Source organism: Accipiter gentilis, unplaced genomic scaffold (genome assembly GCF_929443795.1).
Source record: "Accipiter gentilis unplaced genomic scaffold, bAccGen1.1, whole genome shotgun sequence".
In the NCBI taxonomy this organism is placed as follows: Eukaryota; Metazoa; Chordata; class Aves; order Accipitriformes; family Accipitridae; genus Astur; species Astur gentilis.
The window spans coordinates 1,900,611-1,923,818 of NW_026060823.1; the positions used below are offsets into that span (position 1 = coordinate 1,900,611).

The following is a 23,208-nucleotide window of genomic DNA, read 5'->3' on the forward strand; positions in this document are numbered from 1 at the left end:
GTACGTTTCCCATATGATAACTGTTGTGCTAAAACGGAAAGGGGGGCACTGGTTATCCCCTAGCAGAATGCTGAAATACCAAGTGGTGTTGTTGCTGGAACAAGATGATGTTTACCTAAAAACTACTACCGCCGTTAACCCTGTTGCGTTTTCAACAACTGACCGAGTTAAAGGAGAACTGGAACGTGACTGCTTGCAGGCAATCGAAAGAGTTTACTCCAGCTGACTGGATCTCTGAGATGTGCCACTAGAAGAAACAGATTGGGAACTATATGCCGACGGAAGCGGTTCCATCTGTGAAGGAAAACGTTTTATCGAGATAGGCAATAACTACTGAGGAGGTACTTGCGTTGCCAACTTTGCCTTCGATGATCTCTGCCCAAAAGGCTGAATTGATAGCTCTTACTCGAGCTCTGGAACTAAGTCAAGGAAAGCGAGTCAACACTTGGACAGACTCAAAGTATGCTTTTGGAGTGGTACGTGCGCATGGAGCGATACGGGGAGAAAGAGGACTGTTATCTGCACCAGGAACCGCCGTTCAGCACGCAGAACAAATACTGAAATTGTTAGAAAGCATTCAAAAACCAACAGCAGTCACGATGATGCACTGTAAAGCACATCCGTTAGGTAAGACCGGTCCTAACGCAGGTAACCGACTGGCTGATAAAGCTGCTGAAGAGGCTGCAGAAAAAGGCATCCTAGCACTAGTTCCAGAGAAAGGTATAAAATTGCCTAAAGAAACTCCAAATTATAATGAAAAAGATGAAGAATTAATTATTAGATTGCAGGCTAACAAAATGAAACAGGATAGGCTGTAACACCGACAGGTCGAATAATAGTCCCACCCACAATAATAAGAGAAATTGCCCCATTGAACATCACAAAGTATACTGGGAAACAGAAAGCGAAATATGACAAAGATTGTTTAAACAATTATAAGTGGACGTGAAATGTATATGTAAATTTATCCCCGAACCAGTAATAAGATCATCTTTGGGATTATTAAATAAGGAAATTTTTTAGAAGAATATTAGCAAATTGATTTTATAGAATTGCCTTGAAAATAAGGATATGTCCTAGTTTTAGTTGATATCTTTACTGGGTGGCCCAAGGCTTTCCCTTGTCGCACCAACAAAGCAAGGGAAGTAGTCAAAGTCTTGCTCAAAGAGATAATACCAAAATATGGGGTGCCTGTAAGAATGTCATCTGACAATGGCCCTCATTTTATAGCAAAGATTATGAGACAAGTTGAGCCAAGTATTATCTATGGATTGAGACTATCACACCCCACATAGACCACAAGCAAGCGTGTGGGCAGAGAGAGAGAGAGAGAGAGAATGAACTATATCCTTAAGCAACTGTCGAGTAAAATTTGTCAGGAAACCTCACTCCTCACATGGGTTAAAGCGTTACCCGTGGCTCTATTAAGAATCGGAGTATAGCCAGAAGAGAAAGAAAAGCCAAGTCTTTAGGAAATGTTGTATGAAAGACCATATCAAGAGTCTTGTGTTCTGAGTATCTTTGGAGATATGTTTTTAAAAGGTGTTATGATTTCTTTAAGCAATTCTTTTCAAGAACTTTGTCAGTATGTCTCCACAGCTGGACCCTTAGAACTGGACGTAGCAGCGCATCCCTTCCGACCAGGAGACTGAATATATATAAAATCACCGAGAAGTGGAAAGGACCGTATCGAGTCATTTTAACAACACTTGTAGCAGTAAAGGTCTGGGAGAAGAACCTTGGCTTCATTATTCGAGAATAAAGAAAGCACCCAACAAGAAACTGGAAGTCTAAAGAAACTGTCCCTTTAAAACGGAAAATCTATAAGTAAGTTTCACGTTATCTATTTGGGAAAACAGTTGTGTAAAGTTTATAATGTTGGGGTTGCTATTAGGAATATTGTCGAGGGCAATAATCTTTTTGTGTGTTTAGAGGGTGTATGTGGGTTTTTTTGAGGGGTTCTAAACATGAGATAAACAAAATGAAACAATTATTGTTTGAGCTATTCATCTTGATATTAACCGGTTTTGTAATTTGAATTAAAAAAAATAATCTAGTTTTGTAACTGATTCAAAGTTTTGTAAAGACACAGAATTTAACCTCAGTAACAGCCTGCCTTTCCGATTCCAAAGTCAGATGAAAATCTAGTTCCGTGGAGAATACTGACATTGAATTTAACCAAAACTTGAGAAAAGAGGTAGAACAACGAGAATCATTTTAGCAGATTCAATTGGATGGATTTAAAACGCAATTATTTTTTTTTTAAATTTGAAAGAAGGAATTATAGCGTTGTGAATTATAACGTTACCAAACCATCCACCTCACGGACAAAAGAATTAATTTACTCGCCCTTCGGGAGAAACTTGTACAAGCACCCCTCGGGGCTGTCAGCTGCCAAAACCGTAGAGACAAGCGCAAAAAGGAACTTGGGATCATGTTTAAAATATAAAACGATGTTTAGAACTTACTGGAGTTCCAGGATCCTTGTTAGAGCCACCCAGAGTCGGGACCATCTGTGGAAATTTAGACCGGTTTAGACAACCAGAGAAACATCCCACATCCTAAACAGAGCTGTATGAAAGTTTGTACTTGCAGCTAGCTCCTCTGACCCCAAACTCCCAAGACCTTCTCTAGTAGCTAAAGCTCTAAGATGGGGGTGTATTTGTAGAAAGGATAATAATACTTCACATGATCTTTGGTCCCCTCTTAATAACGGGAAAAATTTAGCTTGGAGTTGACGGCATTAAAGGACAGGTGAAAAGTTCAGGCTTAACTGCTTGGGTGACTAGTGATGCTATATGATCCACTCACCTCTTCATGAAGGAGAAAAGCAAATCGTGGTCTTGAGACTTAATAACTCTATCCTCTCTCTGGAAGAAATCTCCCTTGTGGCCTCGCTCGCGGGTGGACCTGGGGAAATGGAAAAGATGATACCTGGCAATCGCCAAGTCTTAGAACTAAAATAAGATGGGTATTAAAATCTGTATTTTGACCCCAGTTAACACCTCTTCCACATCAGATGACTCTTGACATCTGTCACTCAGTCAAGGCAGTGCCTGCTGCTTCACTTCACCTTGGTGGTGAGGGGTTTGGTTCCGGGTTTCGGTACCACAGCTGCGGGCCGGGGCTGGAGGAGCCGCAGGTGCGGGCAGTGAGAAGCTGATGGCGACGCCCCCTCCCTGGCAAGGGGGGGGCCGCCGGGGGAGGAGGGGCTGCCGGGGGAGGGGCCGCCGGGAGCCCAGGCAGGAGCGGAGCAGAGCGGAGCTGAGCGGTGACCGGGCTGCGGCTGGCCCGAGGGAGAAGGTGAGCGGGGCCGGGCGCCCCTCAGAGCACGAACGTCGGAGGCGGGGGTGGCCCGGGGGCGGTGGGGGTGCCGAGGCCGAGGGGGAGCCCTGGGGGCTCACAGGGCGGCTGAGAGAACGTGCGCGCGGGGGTGGGGTGTGGGGGGGGGCGCTGACAGGGCGGCTGAGAGAACGGGCGCGCGGGGGTGGGGGCTCACCGGGCCCCATGGCGGGGCTGCGCAGTCGGCCGGCGGGTCCCGGGGAAAGCCCCGAGGAGGACGGCGGGGTCCGTGTTGCACGCACGGAGCGGCAGCGGGGCCGCGCCGTGCCGGAGCTACCCGGAGCGGCGCTGGGGGCTCGGCGGGAACTGCCGCTGCGCCGGCGTGGGGAGGTGGGGGGGAACGGAAGCGGCGTCCCCTCGGGGTCAGGCAGCAGGGCAGGCTGCCTCCCGGGGCATGCCGGGAGCTGTAGTTTTGGCGGACTCGGCGGCCGGGCAGCAGCGCGGCTCTCGGGCGCGGCGTAGTCCTCGCGGCCCCCGGAGTCCGACCAGGTCAGACTCGGGAGCGTTGTCGGTTTCGCGTGGTTTTCCGCGGGCTTCCCGCTGCGCCCGCTCCCCGACCAGCCGTGCGGACGCGCCTCCTGGGCGCATGCGCCGTGCTTCGCGTTGGGGCAGCCCGGCGTTCGCTCGCCGGCGCAGGCGCCGTCCCCGTCCCCGGAGGTTTGTGATCTTGGGAAGCCCATGTCCTGGATAGCTGGGGTTGTGCCTTGCAAGCTTGTGACTCCCACCAAGTTCCCAACAAATTCAAACGTAGAAATTGTGCATCGGCCCTCCTCGCCCCCTCCGAGCTGGTCTGTTCTCTGTGGTCACCATTAGTAGCCTCGGTTTCCCACCTGTGGTTCTCCACAAACCCAGAGCCTCGCAGCTCCATGCTGAAGGGAGTGGGGAGCTACACACGGAGAAGGCAGAGGCCCGAGTTTGTCTTTTGGGGATGAGAAGTGGCGAGGAACTGCCATAAATGGGACGCATCCCTGCTTGAGGCATGGCTGTTTCAGCTGTGCACATGGAAAATCCTCAGATACGTTGCATCTAGCCCTCCTTTCCATTGACCCCAGGAGAACTGGCCTCCTGTGTCCCCCAAGTTTATTTACTTCCTGCTGCAGTGAAGTGGCTATTTTTCTTCTTTTCTCTGAGGATTTTGTGGATCTGGGCATGGGAAGGAGTGCCTTAATGCTGGCTTTCTCAGCCTACTTCTGGGAAGCCAGGCATATCTGCAGATTAGAGCCGGGGGAGTGGCCCAGACACCTTTTATTCCTCGGAGGGCAGTGGATTTGGGGAGTTAGAGCAAGGCATGCCTGGATGTTGGTCTCCCTGAGGGGGAGGGGGTTTACAGCCAGATGACTGAAAAGCCTCCCCCAGTCACTTCTGGGGAAAGAGTTGGGGGGTGGCTTTTAATGTACCCACGGTATCGATGTGGCAGGTGAGCATACACCCCCCTCTTGGCTGGGGGATCTTATGTGGACGCCTGCTGAGCCAGGGCTGGAAGCCCCTCTGCACACCCTGGAGGAGCTGGGTGCAGACTGGGGACGTGAGGGCAGTCGTAACATGGACACGGAGCGGCAGAGAGTCCTGCTCTTTCAGCAGTTAACGGTGCTACCGCATGGTCAAAACCTCAAGTGCACCCGTCCAACCGTGCATTCTCTTTCCTGGGGTTTGTTTATGGGACAAATAAACTGCCCAGCACTAGATGAGAAGGTTGTCTGCACTCCACCTCAAATCAGGTGCATCACCTCTCCGTCGGGAAAGAAGTATGGGGCTGGGCATAAAAGGAACAGTAACTCCAACGTTGGGATTCTTTTTGGCTCTGGGCACAGAGCAGGTAACCACAGCGATACAGAGAGGGAAGGAGGTGCTGATGGGTTTGTACCTTGGACTTACACTGTAGAGGATGATCTGTTCAGGACATCCATGTCATAGAGTAGCTGTTGCATGATTTATACTTGTAATCAGGTTCCTACTTGATAGCCTTAACTTTGCGTGGCTTGCGTATTGAACTTTGCAGTAGTTTGTTTGTTTTTACATTTCCTTAAGGTCTAGGCAAAGGTTTAGAAAGTTAGCAGACTTAAGGATAAGCATTTATTACTTTGTCCTGCCACGTTGCCATTTGAAACCTGTTCTGAGTGTTGGTGGTATTCAAGAAATTGCCGAGATTTCGAGGGTGAATCTGTATCTTTAGGTGTACTGAGCAGAAAAGTACAATGGATCTTTTTAGTTGCCAGATAGCTTTCTTTATCCAGGCGGTCAATTTGTCAAGATCAGGCTGCAGTGTCCAGGGGGCCGGGGAGGGAAGGTTGGTGTTCAAGCTTCTCATTCCTGTCAGCGGTGACTCCGCTTGCACCACTAAGTGGTGCTGTGTACATACGCTTTATTAAATCGGGAGCTGCCTGTGCCTGCCTGCTTGTGTAGTTCGGAGCGGTCCTTTTAGAGAAAATGTTCTTTTGGCTGCATTTGTTCTCCTGTGATAAAAAACTTGACAGCTGTTGGGGGCAACTACTACTTTAGGAGAATTTCTATAAAGTAAGAAATTGCTGGTTTTATTTTGTCATGGTGGGCACAAAATTAACTGATTCAGAATCACGTCCACTGCAGCTTATGCTTCCGTAACACACCACTCAACTGATTTCTATGCGTAAATGTCTTCGGAGAGGAATCACAGGTGCCTGCTGTGACTATAGGGACAAGCAGTATGGGCTCACAGGAACAGAACATGCTTTGCCTTCCCATCACCAGAAGAAAGAGAGAAAGAGGTGAAGAAGGGTGCTCAGGAGCAAGAGGCTGCAAGGAAGTTGCTGTACATGATCCTTTTGCCTTGCTTTATCTGACAGAAAAGCTGCCTTCTGCTAGTTGGGTCTTGGCTTGAAAGACAAGGGGAGAGACTCCCCCCCCTCTCCCAGGGAGTGTGCTACTTTTGACTGGCTTGTTCTGACTATGTGATCTGCAATTACAATATTGAGATTGCATGGTGACAATCTATACCACTGACTCCCTGAGTGGTTTTTCATTTCTGTCCCCGCTTCCTTCTCCAGCTTTTTTCAATATATCAATTTAAAAAAAAAAAAAAAAAAATTAAGAAAAATTTAACCTTACATGAACATCATCTGTTGGCTTTGGCCCCAAACACTTTATTTCCTAGAAATAAGTTGAGTCTTTTCATCAGAATATGTAAAAGATTTCTAGCCACTGTAGTACTATTGTATTGTTTGTTTTTTTAAATAAGATTCTGTCCAGGTTCCAGCATGTGCACTAAATTTCTACTGCAGTAGAAGAGAGTCTTAAGCTGAAGAGAGATTTCATGCTTGGGAGAGAAAAAGGGCAGATCTTGACTCAAAAGTAACTTTTCCAAGGGAAAGGTAAACTCTTTTGTTTCTTTGGGGATTTTTATTCTGATAGCACAAGCATCTTGTTCTCTCAGGATTTTGTAATCTCTGGGAAAAAAACCCTTGGTGTTGTGTCACTTCCTCCTTCCCTGGTTGTGTTTTTTTCACTCCTTTCAGAGGAAGTGCTAATACTGTTATAATTTAGGAAGACATTTTAACTTTTGACTCAGAGGTCTGCAGACTTCACTGTAAAGACAGTTTCTGTGCATCCAAATGCTGTTAATCCCTTAAAATACGAAATGAAAGATGTGTAACTTGGAGCTGAGACTGAGTCAGAGTATTCCAGATGGGTCTGGTTTACTTTGCATTCAGTGTTCCTGTAGCCTGTTGCTTTGGAAGGTGCAGGTAATAAGCTTTTCAATTGAATAAATGAGCGGTAGTGGTTTTTTGTTTTCCTCCCCTAGAAATGTAGTGCTTGATCAGACTGCACTGACCTGTAGAAGTTGTGGGCACTGTGGTGTTCTCCAGAATGCTACTTGGGCTGCCACTACAAGTAGGTCATTTAAAATAGTAACCTTAGACCTTAAAAACACATAAAAACTTCACGATGCTTAAAGTATAGAGCAGAGTAGTCACCAGGTTAAAATAACTTCATGCTTATGACATGCACAGCGATGGTTCCTTTCAGGTTTTTTGGTGTTGTTTTTTTTTTTTTTTTTTTTCTTCTTCTTTAAGATGGCACTGGTTGCAGTGATCTTCAGTTTTACGACACAGCTAACTGTCTTAGTATGGATATGGTTCCTTTCTGCCTACTATTTCCGTTTACTGGCAGACATAGTTAAGATAGCTCTTTGGAGTTGTGGAGTGCGCGTGTGTGTATAGATATATGTGTGTGTGTGAATGTGTCTGAAAATAATAAGACCTAAAGTCCCCTCCCCACATCATTAGCTTTCGCTGCCCTGTATTTCAGTGTTACCAAGATTTTAAAGTGACCCAAGTATTGCTGTTGCAAATGTTTCCATGTTTGTCTAACTATTGTGATGACATAAATAAAAATAAAATCAAAACACTAAATGTTTTATTACTTGCCCTATAACTATATAGGCGTTCCCTGTCTAATATCTATTTCTTTTTTCAGGATTCACTGTATTTATTTTTTTTTACCCTATGAAACGGAAAGCGATTTCTGGCTTACTGTTGGCTTTTGATAGACGTTTTATCCTTGGGGAATTGCCCACCAATTACTTCATAGATTTTGGAATTTAACTGAAGGACATTTTGCATGCCCGTGTTCAAATAGCGATGCTAACAGGCCACCATACGGTTCATGTTGATAGCTTTATGGATACTTAAAGGTAGGCAATAGTCTTATTTTTTAATAATGCTTAACCTTTTTCTCTTTGGCATGAACAAGCAAGTCTGCCTGGTTTTGTAGGACTTGCAGCTTTTCCTTAACATCAGACTTTAAAAAGGGGAGAACCAGTAGTATCAGGTACGCAGTTAGGGTGGCGATTTTTAAAATACGAAGCTGCGTAACAGTCTCGGGAAGAACATGTGTGAATGGGCGTGAGAGTCTGTGGTACAGCATTACTAACCTTTGCTAAAAAAAGTTTTGAAGAATGAAGCATTTGCTTTATGAACGGTACTTGAGGACGAATTCTGATGCTGCTGTTAAAGTTTATTGAAAAATAGGCACTGATTTCAGTGATGATGCAGGTGTGGTTTCTGTTCATGCCTTAAATCTGAAAAGAAGAGAAGAGAAACCTCCATTTGAAGGAGAATTTTGTATGAAGGGTAATCAAACCAGTAACCTGCTTTAAGAACGACTTTAACATATTTGGAGCATCGGTTAAAGGCAAATAAGTAAAGTTTATCATATCCTCCTACATAAGCTGTGACTATTGAATACAGTCGGCAGTCCACCTCAGAACTTGCTGGTGTGCAAATGCAACGTGTTAAGTTGTAAGACTTCACAGCCACGAGCTGATGGGCCACACACAGTTCTCTCCGAGCATAAAGCGCTGTAAGTTTTAGTTTCTTGCACAGCAGTGACTCTTTTCAACATTAGTAACTATACAACAGGGTAAAAGGCAAATTTAGTGAATAATAATGTGTCGTTATCAGAGTAGCTGTTTGCATTTCACCATGATGCAGATGCTTTCTATAGCAGTTGTGTTGGCACATGTGTTAGAATTCGGTTAATTCTCTCCTGAACTCATTTAAACTTTTGGCTTCAACTGCATCACTGGCAATATGTTTCAGAATAGAATAATTATTTCCTTTAAAAAAAAAACGGGGGTGGGGGGATAAGAAGAAGGGGTGGAGGAAGCGGGGATAAAAAAATCTGTTGTCTGCCAGTGCTGTGGGCTGCTCACTCATTTTTCTGTAGAACTTCTGGGGGTTTTTTGTTGTTGTTGTTGTTGTTCTTCTACCTTAATGCTAATAGGCATTTCTACCTTTTCTACCTTGTTTTTCTACCTAATGCTAATAGGCATTAGCCTATCCTCTGCACCTTTGGTCATTTCCTGAAGTTTGTCTGTAGTTTCCTACATTAGTAGGTAAATGTATCTATTTTACTTTACAGAGCTTTGCTAGTTTTTTTAATTATACAAGAAATTTAAGTCTTGGAACAAATGTCTTTGCTTATTGATTTTTGTGAGTAGCTGCAAAAATCTTATTTATTAGTTGCCCCTTTTAAAATTAAAATAAAAATGAATGCTATGCAAGAAATAGGTTGCAAGTAACTGTTAGGGTCTTACTACTGCTCGCTGTTGAGAGATCGTGGGAAGTGCAGAGAATTTGTGTTAAAAGTTACGGGCATTTTTCAAGACAGTTTTCCAGGTCTGAGGCGTGCTGAAATATCTCTTTCCTATGATAGTGTGTTTAGTTTCATTGACTTCAGCGGAACACACAGAATACATTGACTTAAACTAGCTGAGAATCTGATGATAAGGTTTTATACTCTACCTAACATAGTGTTGTGATGACCTGTTCCCTGAACTCAAAATTATGTTTGATGATCTTAACAGGAGGCCGGATCTTTGATCTGGAAATTATGCTGATAGCGACATTACAGAATCCAGGCTTGTAACTTCACTGGTTTCTTGCAGCCCCTCAAGTTCATGAAGGACAATAAAGACCCATTCTCTTTTGTTCTTGTGCTATAATCAGTGATGGAAGTATGACATTGTCAGTTGTAAGAAGTGGCTTAACTGCTGTTGGAGTCTGCTTTTATGCCTGGAAAACCTGTTGATTTGCATGGGTTTGCACAGCTTGTGCTAATGACATGGCTGGAATGAGACAGGGTCTTGTGTATTCTGCAAGGGCTGTATATGGTCCTGGTTTATAGCTGGGTGGGAGGGATTGGTTCAAGTTACTTCTGATTTGCCCTATTTAATATCTTAAATAGGAGTGAACAGGGTGATTGGAACAGTTTCATTTTTACAAGAGGACATTTATAAATCGGTTTTTATCCTGTGTTAGAATTAAGATATGTATTTACTGGAGACAACGAGTCTAGCCTGAACACTGAAACAGCTCTGTTTTGGGCACACTATTAGAACTTTTTTAAAATTTTCAAATCATAACAGTCTGTCAGTTCATGCTTGTTGAGTCTGAGACATTACATGATGCCCTTTGAACAGGGAAACATTGCTAATAATTGATATTTGGTTTGTAGACTATACCTTTTGTATGCTCTAAAGTCACCTGTTGTTTCCCTTTCATTTATAAAAGTTCTGTTCGTCAAACCATATAAGCGCATACCTAAATTCAGTGTTAAACTTCCTGAATTGCTCTAAACTATTGTGTTGCTGTAAACTGTTTTGGCTGATAAACCTAAGCGGTCAGCTTGGTATTCCTCCATGTATATGTGATTAAGATGCAATAGCTCAGAACAAGTTACCAGGCAACTGCATGCTCCAGCTGCATAGGAGGCACAAAGCAGCTGGCCCGTTCCTTGTAATCAGTGGGAAAGTACAGATTCTCCTGTGACCTTGGTCACTTTTGTCTATAACATATTAGATAAGAGTATTTTGATACTCCTCTCGCAGTGGGAGAAACACTGCTTGTGTCTGTGCAGTGTGTGAAAATCACTTTACCAAGATGCTTTTATTTCTAAAACCCTTGGGAAAAAACCTCAAAACGGAGTTTTAAAACTTTTTTAGTCCAAGGCAAACTTCAGGATTCTCATTCTTACAAAGTATTTTACAATTGTGTAACCTTGTAGAGTGTACGGAGAATGAGGATCTTGCATGTGACATACTCAAAAGTTTCATTTTCGGTGTTCTACACGCTTCTACTGATCGCAGCGCCTTTGTTTCCTAAGGGCAACTGGCAACAGACAATGCGTATGGGTTTCAAGGCCCTGTGGAACAGAGAAGGTAGTTTGCCAGTGTTCTTACTGCTGTTGCAGACATTGTTTCAGTGGTATGAAAGTGGCACGTTCCAAGTACCTTTTCCTACCATTGCTGCGTATTTTTTTTTTTTTTTTTAATCCAGAAGAATGTTTCCGTACTTCCTTTCCCTTCCCTATAGGTGCATGTTGATTTACATTGCATGCTATTGCAGTGTTCTTAGTCTACCAGTTACAGATTACTCCTTTCAGTTCTTGTGCATTTCTGAATGTGTATCTACCTACTAAACTCACATTTATTCAGACCTGATATGCAACTGCTACGGAAGTCAGCTATTGTGCTAGTTATGGTGTTTGCCCCGTCAGTTGTTTTACTATCTAATAAGTACCTGATGACAGAGAAGGGGAGTGTCAGAAAATAGACCAGTCAGGTCAGGCTTTATGTTAGAAATGGTTTTCATAAGATTTAAGAGAATGCAGTTTTGGCATAAGGATTTACATACCGCTCCCGGTGTTCTGTTGGGCTCACGTTTTGCAAGAGGCTGAGGTGTTTTACTTTCAGAAGCTGTTTATGTAAATTGGCTTACCTATGAGTAGTCTCCTTCAGCTGTGTGTAACGAAGAAATAAATGTGCATATCTAGACATGTGCATATGCAGATAGAATTGTAAGTGCAGAGCTGGGGATGATGCTTGTATTGGATGAGCGTAGAAATACAGAGAGGGACAGCACTGGGGAAAGAAGAACCTTTGAAGATAGTCTAGCGTTGCTCTCATTCTAGAGGTGAATGATCAACTTTCTGTACCATTCTTGACAAATGCTTGCCTAATTTATTCTTAAACATTTCCTGTAATTATTACTACTGTTGCAAAGATTGCCACATACCCTAAGTTTTTCAGGTTGTAATTTGAGCCCCATGATTCCGTGTAACTGTGTGCAGTGGATGCACACAAAAGTTCTTCCTTACAGCTACCTTTTAGAGTTTAAACATTGTTCTTTCTCTTCAGTATTGCCCTTTCTAGGTTAAGCGGCTGTTTTTCAATTTATGCTTTGAAGTCAGACTCCTGTACATCGTTGAGCACCCTCTTGGACTTACTGTAGACCCTCACCAGTTATACTACACCCTTCTTGAAAAGCAGTACATCATCTGGAGGGTTCAGCAGCTAATCCGTGCAAATGTAGCGCGGCAGAAATAATGCTTGGATGTACTACCTCAAGTGTGATGTGTGACGAGGATTCACTGGGCCTTTTGATTAGCAAGAAACGGTACATAAGAACTAGGTGACAGAAATAGGACACGAAGCTGGCACCCTGGTCTTCAAGCTTACAGTGCAGCTCCGTGGGCTTTGGCTGACTACAGAAGAGCATGAGGCACAGGAGAGAACTGCTGCTGGATCTTAGTGAAAGGATGGCAAGTCATTTGGAGAGAGGTTTTCAAAGCCAGGAATTCAAGTCGGGTGCCCAATTCCAGATTGCCTGTGACATCACTGTGTACTTCCCTCGCTTGTCTAACTTTGTGTTGTATATTGTCTAGCAGCTTTTCTTTGAAAGTTAACAAAGCTACACTTGTGTGATAGGTGATGTAATGATCTCATAACAATAGGCAAAATCCAAGTCACAGAAAATGCCAGCATTTGAAAGAGAGCCCTGATAAATTGCTAGTGCCTTATACCACTGCCACTTACCAGGCCTTCCATGTTAGAGCTGTCTTAATCATTGATGCTGTTTCCTCAGACTTGGAGCTGTAATACCTGCTTCTTGTTTCAGCGTATATTATGAAGTTGCTGATGGCACTGCCTTAGCCCTTTGGCTAAGAAGAATAGCAAATAATTTGTGGATTATCCGTAGAAGCAGCAGCCAAACAGCATTCTTTTCCAATCAATAGGGAAGAAAGCTGCTGCACCGGTTTGTCTGGGTTCCCTCATACCATAGGTCTTTCTCACATTTATTGATCCTTTTATATTTTCCAACTTGTTCAGGGTCAGCTGATGACAGGAGCGAAATGTCACATCTTTGAAAAGTGCTTGTAACTGTGAAAAGAGGTTTGTTGACTTCCTCACGTGATAAGTAGACATTGAAGAAATTGCATGTTGCTCATCTCTTAAGTCAGAGACCGGAATTGGATAGATACTGTGTTACTAGAAAATAAAATACAGCTGGGCCCCTTGAGACAGAAATGTAGTGATGAAATCGTGTCATATTATCACAGGGACGTAGTGACTGTTTTCTCAACTAACAAACAGATCCTAGGCAAAAAGAATGTTTGTTCCAGGTAATTCTGGTCAGTCTCCCAAGGCAGTGGATCTGCTTTGCAAATGAGAAAAAGTGGACCTAAATGTTGAAACAGGAAGGGCTATTTCTCTTCCCCAGTTGAAAATGGGCACAGCAGAGCCTGTATAGTATTCAAATTGGTAGCAGCTCCTTCGCCTGCTTGTTAGCAGACAGAGCAGAATCTGTACTTTCTCCTGTATGGCTCTTGAAAGAAACTTGGTTGAACTCCTTTGCTTGGTGGAAAAAAAAGTGGGATGTTGGATCAAGTGCAACTGTAGCAAATACTGACCTTCCTGAAACTATTTAGAGTGTTCATGTGTTGATACTCGTTAGAAAAAACCAAAACTTGAAAAAAATCGTATAAGGATTAAGCTATAAGATTGTTTTCAGGGGAAGAAAAGGAAAAAAAAAAAAAAGGAAAACTAAATGGAAGATAGTTTTAGAGAAAGTAACGTTCATAGCACTTGGAGGTAACATAGCTGTCTGTAAACAGGATGCTTAAGGAAAAGATACTTGGTCTCTTTATGATTCTTTCTGTGGCCTTCTGAGTGAAAAGTCTGACTGTGTGAACCCTGGTTATCTGTGTTACAGAAAACTGATGTGCTTTGCAAGCTGAGATTCTTCTGCAACAGAGCAAAGTAGGAGAGACATGGTCTTGTGGTTTGGGTTACTATCATGTAATTTACACAGACTGTGTAACAGCCAATTTTGTGATTTAAAAACTTCATTTAACTGCTAAAGGATGAATGTGCCCCATGAATAGTTTCTCGTGTTCATGCACATTGCCAGTGATTTACTACTGAGAGAAGTCCTAGCAATTGTAAACAACTAGATAATTCATCAGAACATCACACATAAATATATCTCCAGTGATTTTTATATCACAGTTAGTCTAATGCATTAACTTTTTATCTGTGGAGCTCTTCCGTAATAATCTACTTCTCATTTTATGGGATAGACCATGAAAGAATTTCTTGAAATATCTAAAAGACAACATTGGATGACAAAAGGGGAGAGACAGAATGGGTTTTGAAGTGTCGATGCAGTATTACAGATTGTGTTGCCATTCATAGAGGAGAAGACTACTTTGGTTATGATACCAAAAGATTTCTCTTCCACATCTGTAAGCTACACTAATTATTTTATGCTTAGAAGCTTAAAAGATCCTGAGAAGTTAATTTCAAGCTCTTAGTAAAGTCTACATGGCGAACATGATATTATTCCCCTTGTGTGGTTTAGATTAACACGTATCTTTCTCAGTGACAACTATTAAACTGAAAGATTTATTTTCACATATCATGGATATCAGAAATGATAAGAGTACGTAAATTGTTGGAGGTTTGGACTTACAAGTCTACTGAAGGCTTTAAGTGCCTGATTAATGTTTAAGAGCAGAAGAAACCCTACTGAATTCAGGTGGGACCATGTTTTTGTGAAGCAGCACAACTTGTTTTAGTACACCCCGTGCACTTTTGTACCCACACATACCCTACCCCCTGTGTCCGTGTCTCCCCCATATGCTCCCCGCTGCTCCACCCCACCCCCTTCACCCACACGAGTTTTTAACCCACACGAGTTGTTTCCCCCTGCGCCCCCTGCTCTCCTGTCTCCTGCCCTGCCTCCCTCCTTTCCCTCCTCCGTATTCCACACCACCACCCCCCATCATCCATCAGGCTCCAGACCCCTGATGTGTTGCCTGCACCATGTTCTCTGTAATTTTTTTTCCTTCTTTTCCTTACAAGTTGTTGTTGTTTCTTTTTAATGATGATTAAACTGTTTTCGTTTCAAGCCACGAGTTTTCTCACTTTTGCCCTTTCCGATTGTCTCCCCGTCCCGCTGGGGGCGGGGGAGCGAGTGAGCGGTCGCGTGGGCCTTCGTTGCTGGCTGGCGTTAAACCAGGACACGAGGTGAGTTGCAAGCCCTGTCTGGCTAATGCTGGAGGCTCTCTGTGTTCCTCCTGCCATCTCGACGGGCCGTCCTTTTTCTTCATCGCCGCTTTATAGCGAGCGCCTCTCGCTCTGTAAGCGGCAGTACTGGGGCCGTGTTGCAGGCGGCAAAGGGCAGTTGTGACGCTTGCTGGCAGGAGCGGCAAGGAGTGCGGAGCCACGCTCCTGTAGGGAGCAAAGATGGAACCTCGAGGGCTCTGTGGTCCTCTGCTGAGGACATCTAATATCCCGACAGGCCTCTTTGCTTTCCCTGCCTCACGTCTGATTACTTTGCACGCCAGAGGGCAGGGCGGTAAGTAACACTGTGCAGCGTCTTTTCGATAAGAGACAAGCCCCGCGCAAGAAGCCTTGCGTGCGTGCAGGATTAGGAGAGCCGCGTTCTGATAGCACGGAGGTGCCCACCCCGACCGAGCCCCAGGGTCGCCGGGGTATCGCTGGCTTGCAGGTGGGCCGCTCGCATCTGGTGTGCTGGGCCGCGGCCTTTCCTGCCGAACAGAGCTGCCCCTCCGGCACGAAGCAGCTTTGGGTCTCTTGTGGCCTGCCTTCAGGCTGTCACCTGAACCAGGCGTTATTTTTTGTTGTAAATCTCTCGCCAGCGTCTGCTGCCTGGCTGCTGTCGCTCCTGCAACCCTGATGCCACATGCAGAAGGATACAGCAGACCCTGGGGCTTGCTGAGGTGCACCGCGGGGTCCGTATGCCGCACGGCCACATAACGTGCGAGCGAGCGAGGCTCCGTGCCTAGAAAGCCTCGTCTTGCAAGACCTGTGTTACTCCTAGGGGGAGGATGGCCGTGCTGCCGGAGTTACAGAAGAGGTGGGGAGCAGGAGAGGAGCAGAAAGAAGCATCTGAACTGGCAAATTCTCCTGGCAGTGCCAAGAACAAGAGCTGTGGTGAGCCCTGGGCCCTCGGGGCCCCGTCTCCCCTCTTCGGCGTTCTGGTCCCTCCCCTGGTCCCTTCTCTTTCCCACACCCCTGCCCATTTTTTCTTTTTTTTTTTTTTTTTTTTCTTTCCTCCCTTGTACCTCTGATACTGAAAAGCTGGTCAAAGAAACTCCCTAAGACTCGTTTTGGAGTTTTAGAAAGCGGGCATTCTTCATTGCAGTGCTGGATGCACGGGGGATAGTTCCACCTAGTGTGCATGCCACAGCTTTAGCACAAACAGGTTATATAGAATAACTAATTGCTTATTAATCAGATTAGTACACATATACATAAAAACGACGGCAACCGATTATCATAGTACTGCCTACATCCAATCATGCGCAATGAAGGATCCATTTGAGATGAAGGGCTGCTTTTGCGACCACCGACCTATTTGAAGTTCTTGCTGGCTGTCCTCGAAGTCTTTATTCTTGTCCTTGTTCTTTGATCTTGAAGCTTAATGCAGTTTCAATCACATGTGGTCAGTTTCAGCATTGTTCTCATTTAGCGTACAGGAACATCTAGTCATAAGAGCAAAGAACTGCAAAACTTATGAATAATTACTAGTTAGTCACTTCACTACACTTTTGTAATTATGTCCCCAGGTACCCTTTGTCTACTGTTTCAACAATAATGTTAATACATGATCATTTATCAAATCTCACTTATACAGTTATCTAACAGCAAACCAGTTTTCATCAGTCTACATTCTAAAGGAAGTGTTGTATTGTGAGCTGACCTGTTTAGCTCGAGTCCTAATTAGGGCAGCTGCTAGCCTCCCCCTTTGCTGGAATTCCTCTACTCATTTGGTGTTATTTTCTTAATATGCTGAAATACAGTTTGTGATTTTAATTTTTCAGATGTGTTGTCATAAGGGTGTGGTGATGCTCAACAGATGCCCCATCCTGTGGGAAGCACCCCCTCCATGGGGCAGGCAGTGTGGATTATCTGGTGTTGGGTCAAGAACCCAGAGCGGAATTGCTGTTGCAGATTATCCCAGATGAGGTTACCTACTCTGGATTACCTGGGTGGAGCCCCTGGTGAAGGTAAACCTCATGCATGACCCCCCCCAGCCTGTGCATGTTCTTGTGCACATATCTTACCACCGCAAACTAGCCATCTAACCCACCTTCCCTGTGAGTTTTTTCCCATGCCGATTGGTGGGGGCATCACCCCCTTCCCCCCACCCGCTGTGTATCCCTGAAGTTCCATGTTTTCTTGGTGTCATTTGTGGCTGCAGCCCCCCTCCCCCCCACCCCAAACCGCGGGGGTGTGGCTTCTGCTGACCCTTTCCTGCATGACTGCAGGGGGTGTTGTTGCCCCCCTGCCCTGCCCTGGCCTGTCCTTGTAGGGCATGGCTGCTGCCTGTTCCCCCCCATGTATTTCCATGGGGGTTTTTTGGTGTCTTTTGTGCTTTGGGGCTCTTGTACCTCTGTTAAGGGAGTCAGCTGGAGACATGCTCAGGGGGACTCTGCATCATTGGCTATTCACAGGAAATAATTTGTTTTGCAACCAGAGATATTTTGGAGACGGAATTCTTAAGGGATCTAATTCTGCTTTTTGATTCATTCCTATCCAGAAGGTAGTTCTGGTAGAAGTAAGGAGGTATGCACAGTCTTGCTAGAAATGAAGCATAACCCCAGAGTGTTTTGGCTTTTTTATAGGAAACTAAAGCACATCATTTTTGATAACAACATTGTCATTGCATTTAATGAGCTAGTTTCCTACCTAGTTTGGAAGGGCATCTATTGTTTTCTATCTAGGCCCCAGACAAATTAAGTTGAATTCCCTACCTGGTCCCATTGCTGATGCAATAGGTGTAGCTGTAGCACAGGAGCAGGTATCATCGTTGTCAGTAAGGGTCACTTTCTCTGTTCAGGGTCTCATTTGCTGTAAATTTAAGGCAGGTGAGAACAGTGCTGCTGCTCCTCCAGCTGACTTTATAGCTGCTGGTGGTTTGCCCTTCCCCTTTCCCAGGGGATTGTGCTAAGGGTGGTGGGCGGGGGCTCGGGGGTATTTGAGCCACAGGCTCTGCTGAGGGAGCTCATTGTGCTCCTGGGTTTCTCTGGTGTTGGTGCTCAGTTCTTCCTTGAGTGCTTTGCAGCTTTTGAGCTGGCTCAGCCCTTTGGGAAGAGGTGTCTGCCTGAGGTAAGAGCTTCAGGACCAGTCAAGGTTCAGCAGCATGTGTGGTAGAAAGTAACACTTTGTCCTGGGTTCAGCTGGGATAGAGTTAATTTTTACAGGAACCTGGGATGTGGGGGGCATAGCTGGGGCAGCTGACCTGAACTAGCCAAGGAGCTATTCCATACCATGTGACATCATGCTCAGTATATAAATGGGGATCGGGCCCGGGGAGCGCTCGACTTTCGGTGGGGGAAGTGGTGGAGCGTTGGGTTCCAGGTGGTGAGCAGTTGCACTGTGCATCACTCTTTTTGTTTACTCTTTCGTTAGTACCGTTGTTGTTGTTGTTGTTGCAATTTTGTTTTGTGTTGTCCCAGTAAACTGCCTTTATCTTAACCCTTGAGGTTCCTTTTTTTTTTTTCCTTTTCTCTCCTCTGTCTCCTCCCTATCCCACCGGAGGGGGGCGGGAGGAGTGAGCGAGCGGCTGCGTGGTCCTTTGTTACCGGCTGGGCTGAAACCACGACACACTTGTATGCAGCTTTTTTTTTTTCCCCCTTTCTTTTTTTCAGGTCAGTAATTTTGTTTCGAGTGTTCTGTTTCTCGAAATGAGCATTCAGTGATGGAGTTAAGTATTCTTTATTGCAGCGCTGGAAGAACGGAGGATCGCTCCTCCAAATGTGCTTTCTGGCTGGGACTAATTGTATAGGTTAAATACCTGCCTTACATACATATTCATAAAATTTCTGAGAAATAATATACATATTCATTGATTTTCCGAGAAGTCATTAGCATATGTAAATGTCCTTTATGCATGCGTGTTGAAGGTCTTCGGTGGTCTTCTGGAGTCCTCTGCTGGTCTTCCATAGTCTTCCTCACTTGTCCGCTGTTTGAACTTTGTTGTACGAGTTTGCGCAGTACGATCCCCTTCTGGGCCCCACAAACAACTTCTCTGCTTATCACCTAGCTTTTGGCTCAGTCACCACAAGAGACAGAACATATTTTCTTATCAAACAGAATACCTCCTCAAAGAGGGCATGTTATTTTGTCTTATATTACAGACACAGGAATCTTGTGCTTTATGTCCTTGGCTTGTCTATGTAAATCAACTTACGGAGGCAGTTGTTAACCTTCTAACAAATTCCTGAGTCTTTTATTTAGCAATACACTGAGTCTAAACATACGTTCTATTTCTACATCTACTAGGCCTAGTGTCAGTTTCTGCATCAGTTCAGGGGTAGAAAGATGGTTTAATAGTATGCATTGTTTGGGGGTTTTTTTGTTGTTTGTTTTTTTTTTTTTATTCTTCATGCATTGTGTTTTCCTGCAATTCCCAACTTTATTGAAGAAGGAACGTTGTTTTTTAACAGTTCTGCTGTGTAAGTTGTTATCTCTCTTAACGGGACTGATGGTGACATTGTTTAGCAGGGGTTAGGGTGAGCATCTTGTATGTATTTGTATATGGAGTTTTAGTACTACTGATGAAAGCAGAAGGGCCGTGAGGCACAGTGCCCTTCAGGGTTTGGGGTGCCTTTCCTCATTGCCCACAGAATGCCACGTTGTCCTTAGAATCTTTGCAGCTGGTGGCAGGCCCCTTGTAGATTACAAGGCTTGGGACTTGACTTTCTTTTGTGGGCATGTAGCAGAGCTCAGAGTCTCTGGGGAGCTGTAGGTTAGGGGGTGCCCCCAGAATTTGGGATGTTGCTCAGAAGAGCGGCTCTTGAGGAGTAGCCACTGAAGGGGGTTCAGGAGTGCAGATTGAGGGCAGGAGGTGTCAGGAAGCAGTGGGGTTCCTTTCCTGACAGTTGAGGAGAAGAAAAGGGGTTTCTTAAGTTTTGGGACTGCTGGGGAAAGGGAGGAGGGTTCACCAGCCCTTCTCAGAGGAGTTTTGCAGTTGGATTTGAATGTCATAGAATCGTAGAATGGTTTGGGTTGGAAGGCACCATAAAGATCCTCTAGTTCCAACCCTCCCCCATGGACGCCGTCCACAAGACCAGGTTGCTGAAAGCCCCATCTGACTTGGCCTTGAATGCTTCCAGGGAGGGAGCATCCGCAGGTTCTCTGGGCAACGCGTTCCAGTGCCTCGCCACCCCTAGTGAGAAACGTCTTCCTAACGCCTAAACTAAATGTACCCTCCTTAGGACTAAAGCCATTACCGCCTTGTCCTATGGCTGTACTCCCTTGTAAAAAGTCCCTCTGCAGGTTTCTTATAGGCACCCTTTACGTACCGTGAAGTCTGCTATAAGGTCTCCCGAAAAGCTGCATGCCGGTGAGCGGTCCGAGAAGGTGAGGCGGTCGTCGGCTGGGTCGGTGTTGAATAGCAAAGTATTATGGGGCTGCTCGGTTCAGCCTTTACCTTCTGTTGTGGAGGTGCTGTGTGGGCTATCTTTGAATTGGATGAGCGTTTCAGGTGAGCTGTGGGTTAGCGAGGAGGAGCGTGGGGCCGATGGCTTCTCACGAGTGCCACGCTAACGTGGTTTCTCTCGGTACCTTAGATACCACGAGTGATGATGGCTGCAGGGTCTGAGTCTGGAATGAGCGGGGAAGTGAACACGGTGGCACTTGTGAGGAGGGGGGAGTTGGGGAAGTAGTTGGCGTTGGCCAGCGGGATGCTTACTCCCTTTTCTGATTTGTTTGTGTTTGTTTTTTTCATTGCAGATGTTGAAGAGCAATGTTCGCCTTGAGGAACATCCCAGTTAGCCCGTGTGGTTTTGTGGAGGATGGATTTGGACCCTCAGCCCTCTGAAAGCTAAGTTGAGGGACCAGGCTGAGAGGAAGGGACAAAGCTGGGAATAGCAGGGAGGAGTTTTAAAGTTAGCGCAGGAGAGAGGGCTGTCCCAAAGCAGTCGCCTTTGCGCAGGAGAAGGGAGCGGGTTGCTTTTCAGCACGAGACCCGTGTGTGCCGGGCAGGGCAGTTCCAGCCCGTGTCCGTGGTGGCGTGTAGTTTGTGTAGTCTGTCTTGTGCGCTTAGACCTTCCTCGGGTCTCGATGTCCTTGTCGCGCTTTGCGCCAGAGGAGCGAGGCATGCGCTTCGGGTGCTGTCCCTAGGGTTTTGAATGCTCTTACTCATTGGCCTGGTGCCAATCGGGTGCTTCTTTTCTTGCGCTCGGAGCTCTAAAGCATGGATCGGTCTTGGCGGGTTCCGGTCAGTGCTCTATGGCAGCATTTTTTCAGCCTGCATCGGCAGCTCTGCTCTCTAGCCGTCCGTTTTCTCGGAGTGGGACTTCTTCCCCGCATCCTGACATCCTTAGGTCTCGACGCCAGGCTTCTGGCGCATCTGTCGTCTGGGTTTTGACAGTGCTGTCTTGTAACGGGCCGCTCCGTTTGACTCCTCTGGGTCTGCTGTGGAGCCTCCTGGCCTCGCGGTTGCGGCCCCGTAGGTCATCTTGCCCGACGGCGCCTCCCGTCCGGGGGTCATTCTTCTTGCTGAGAGTTTTCTCTCTCGTTGAATCACCTCGTTGGTGGCGTTCCACGTGGTGACGTTCTGCACACGGTGTGCTTGGCTTGGAGCTGCTCTGCCTGGGGGGGTGTGGAGTCAGGGGTAGGTGGAACAGCGATAAGAGTCTACAGGTGAAACGTTGATGTGCCTAGACCGTTTAGGCGAGGGTTGTACAGTCATCTCGGCTCGAGTAGCCATCAGCGGCCTGCGCGGACAGCCGTGCCGATAGTGTTTCACGGAGACAATTGGAGCCGTGTGGCAGGGGTTGTTGAGGGGCAGTGAAGCGGATTTGAGTCTCTAAGGTGTTAAGACTTGCACGTGATGGGCTCCAAGTTTGGCCCTGGGTTTTTTTGGTTGGTGGGGTGTAGGGTTTAGGGTTACTCCGTGCGGGGCCCGGATGATAGAACACCAGTATGATGATCAAAGTCGCCCCTTTATTGAGCTTAGCTGATCATTCTTACACAATTCTCTAAGTTGTTTAGAAGCTTTGATTGGCTGCTGCACGCAAGCATGTGGTGTCCACGCGCACAAGCGTAAGCGGTGATTGGTTACATCGATACTGTCCACGCGTAGAAACATAAGATACAGTTAGTTATACTCGCTCTGTACACGTGCATACACACAGGATATAATTGGCTATGTTAGAGCATGCAAAACTTGTCTTAGTCCAACTGGTCGAGATAAGCCCCTGAATTGAGGTCGGTTGTGCCAAGTTCCCTTTATCGTGGAATGTGCACCTGTGTTTTTCTAATTGGGATCTTTCTTCTTCTATCTTCTTGTTTGTTCTGTTCAGAGCCTTCAAAGGTGTCTGGAACTCTCTTGCGACCATGAGCTACTTTCAGGGCCAGTAACTAAGTTCCATATAATTGAACCCTACAGTGGGCAGGGGGGTGTGTGTGTTGGGGTTTTTTGTTGGTTTTTTGTTTGTTTTTTGGTTGTGTGTTGTTTTTTTGTTGTTGTTGTTTTTAAAATGACAGGCTGTAGCTGCATTCCAGATGGTCTTTGTAGATGGAATCAAGACCTCTGGAGTTGTGAAGCTCTTGCTCTGCATCCAGGTGACTCATTCAATATGTTTGGTTTGGGTTTTTTTCAGATGTGGAGGGACAGGATGTGTCCCACAGAGCGATGGGGGAAGGCAGCAGAGCACTGTAAGGAGTTGAGTCTGTGAGTGGACTCTGAAGGAAGATGCATCCGGTGGCTCTATGAGACTGCTTTGCTTTGCTGTGTTTTGCAGTTTTCTTGCATTGTATTGGTCTGTATTTGCCTTTGCCCTGTGGTGTTTTGTTGTGTATTTGTATCGACTGTCATGTGAGACTGTCTCGCATTGCCTGGCCCTGCATTGTGTTTTGTATTGCAGTGCTCTGTACTTGTATGGATTGCCACCTGAGACTGCCTTGCCTTCTATGGTTCTGTATTGGTTTTGTATTGTTTTGGTCTGTACTTGTATTGACTGTCACGTGAGAGTCTCTTGCATTGGCCCTGTTCTGTTTTGTCTGGTATGGCA

General features: G+C 45.6%; 1 protein-coding gene across 2 annotated transcripts in view; it reads right to left on the reverse strand.

Annotated features, from left to right (window-relative positions):
- The window catches only part of LOC126036754 (electroneutral sodium bicarbonate exchanger 1-like), a 123,110-nt gene that overhangs the window by 44,260 nt on the left and 55,642 nt on the right, over positions 1 to 23,208 (reverse strand). The gene's annotated exons all lie outside the window — the stretch shown is intronic.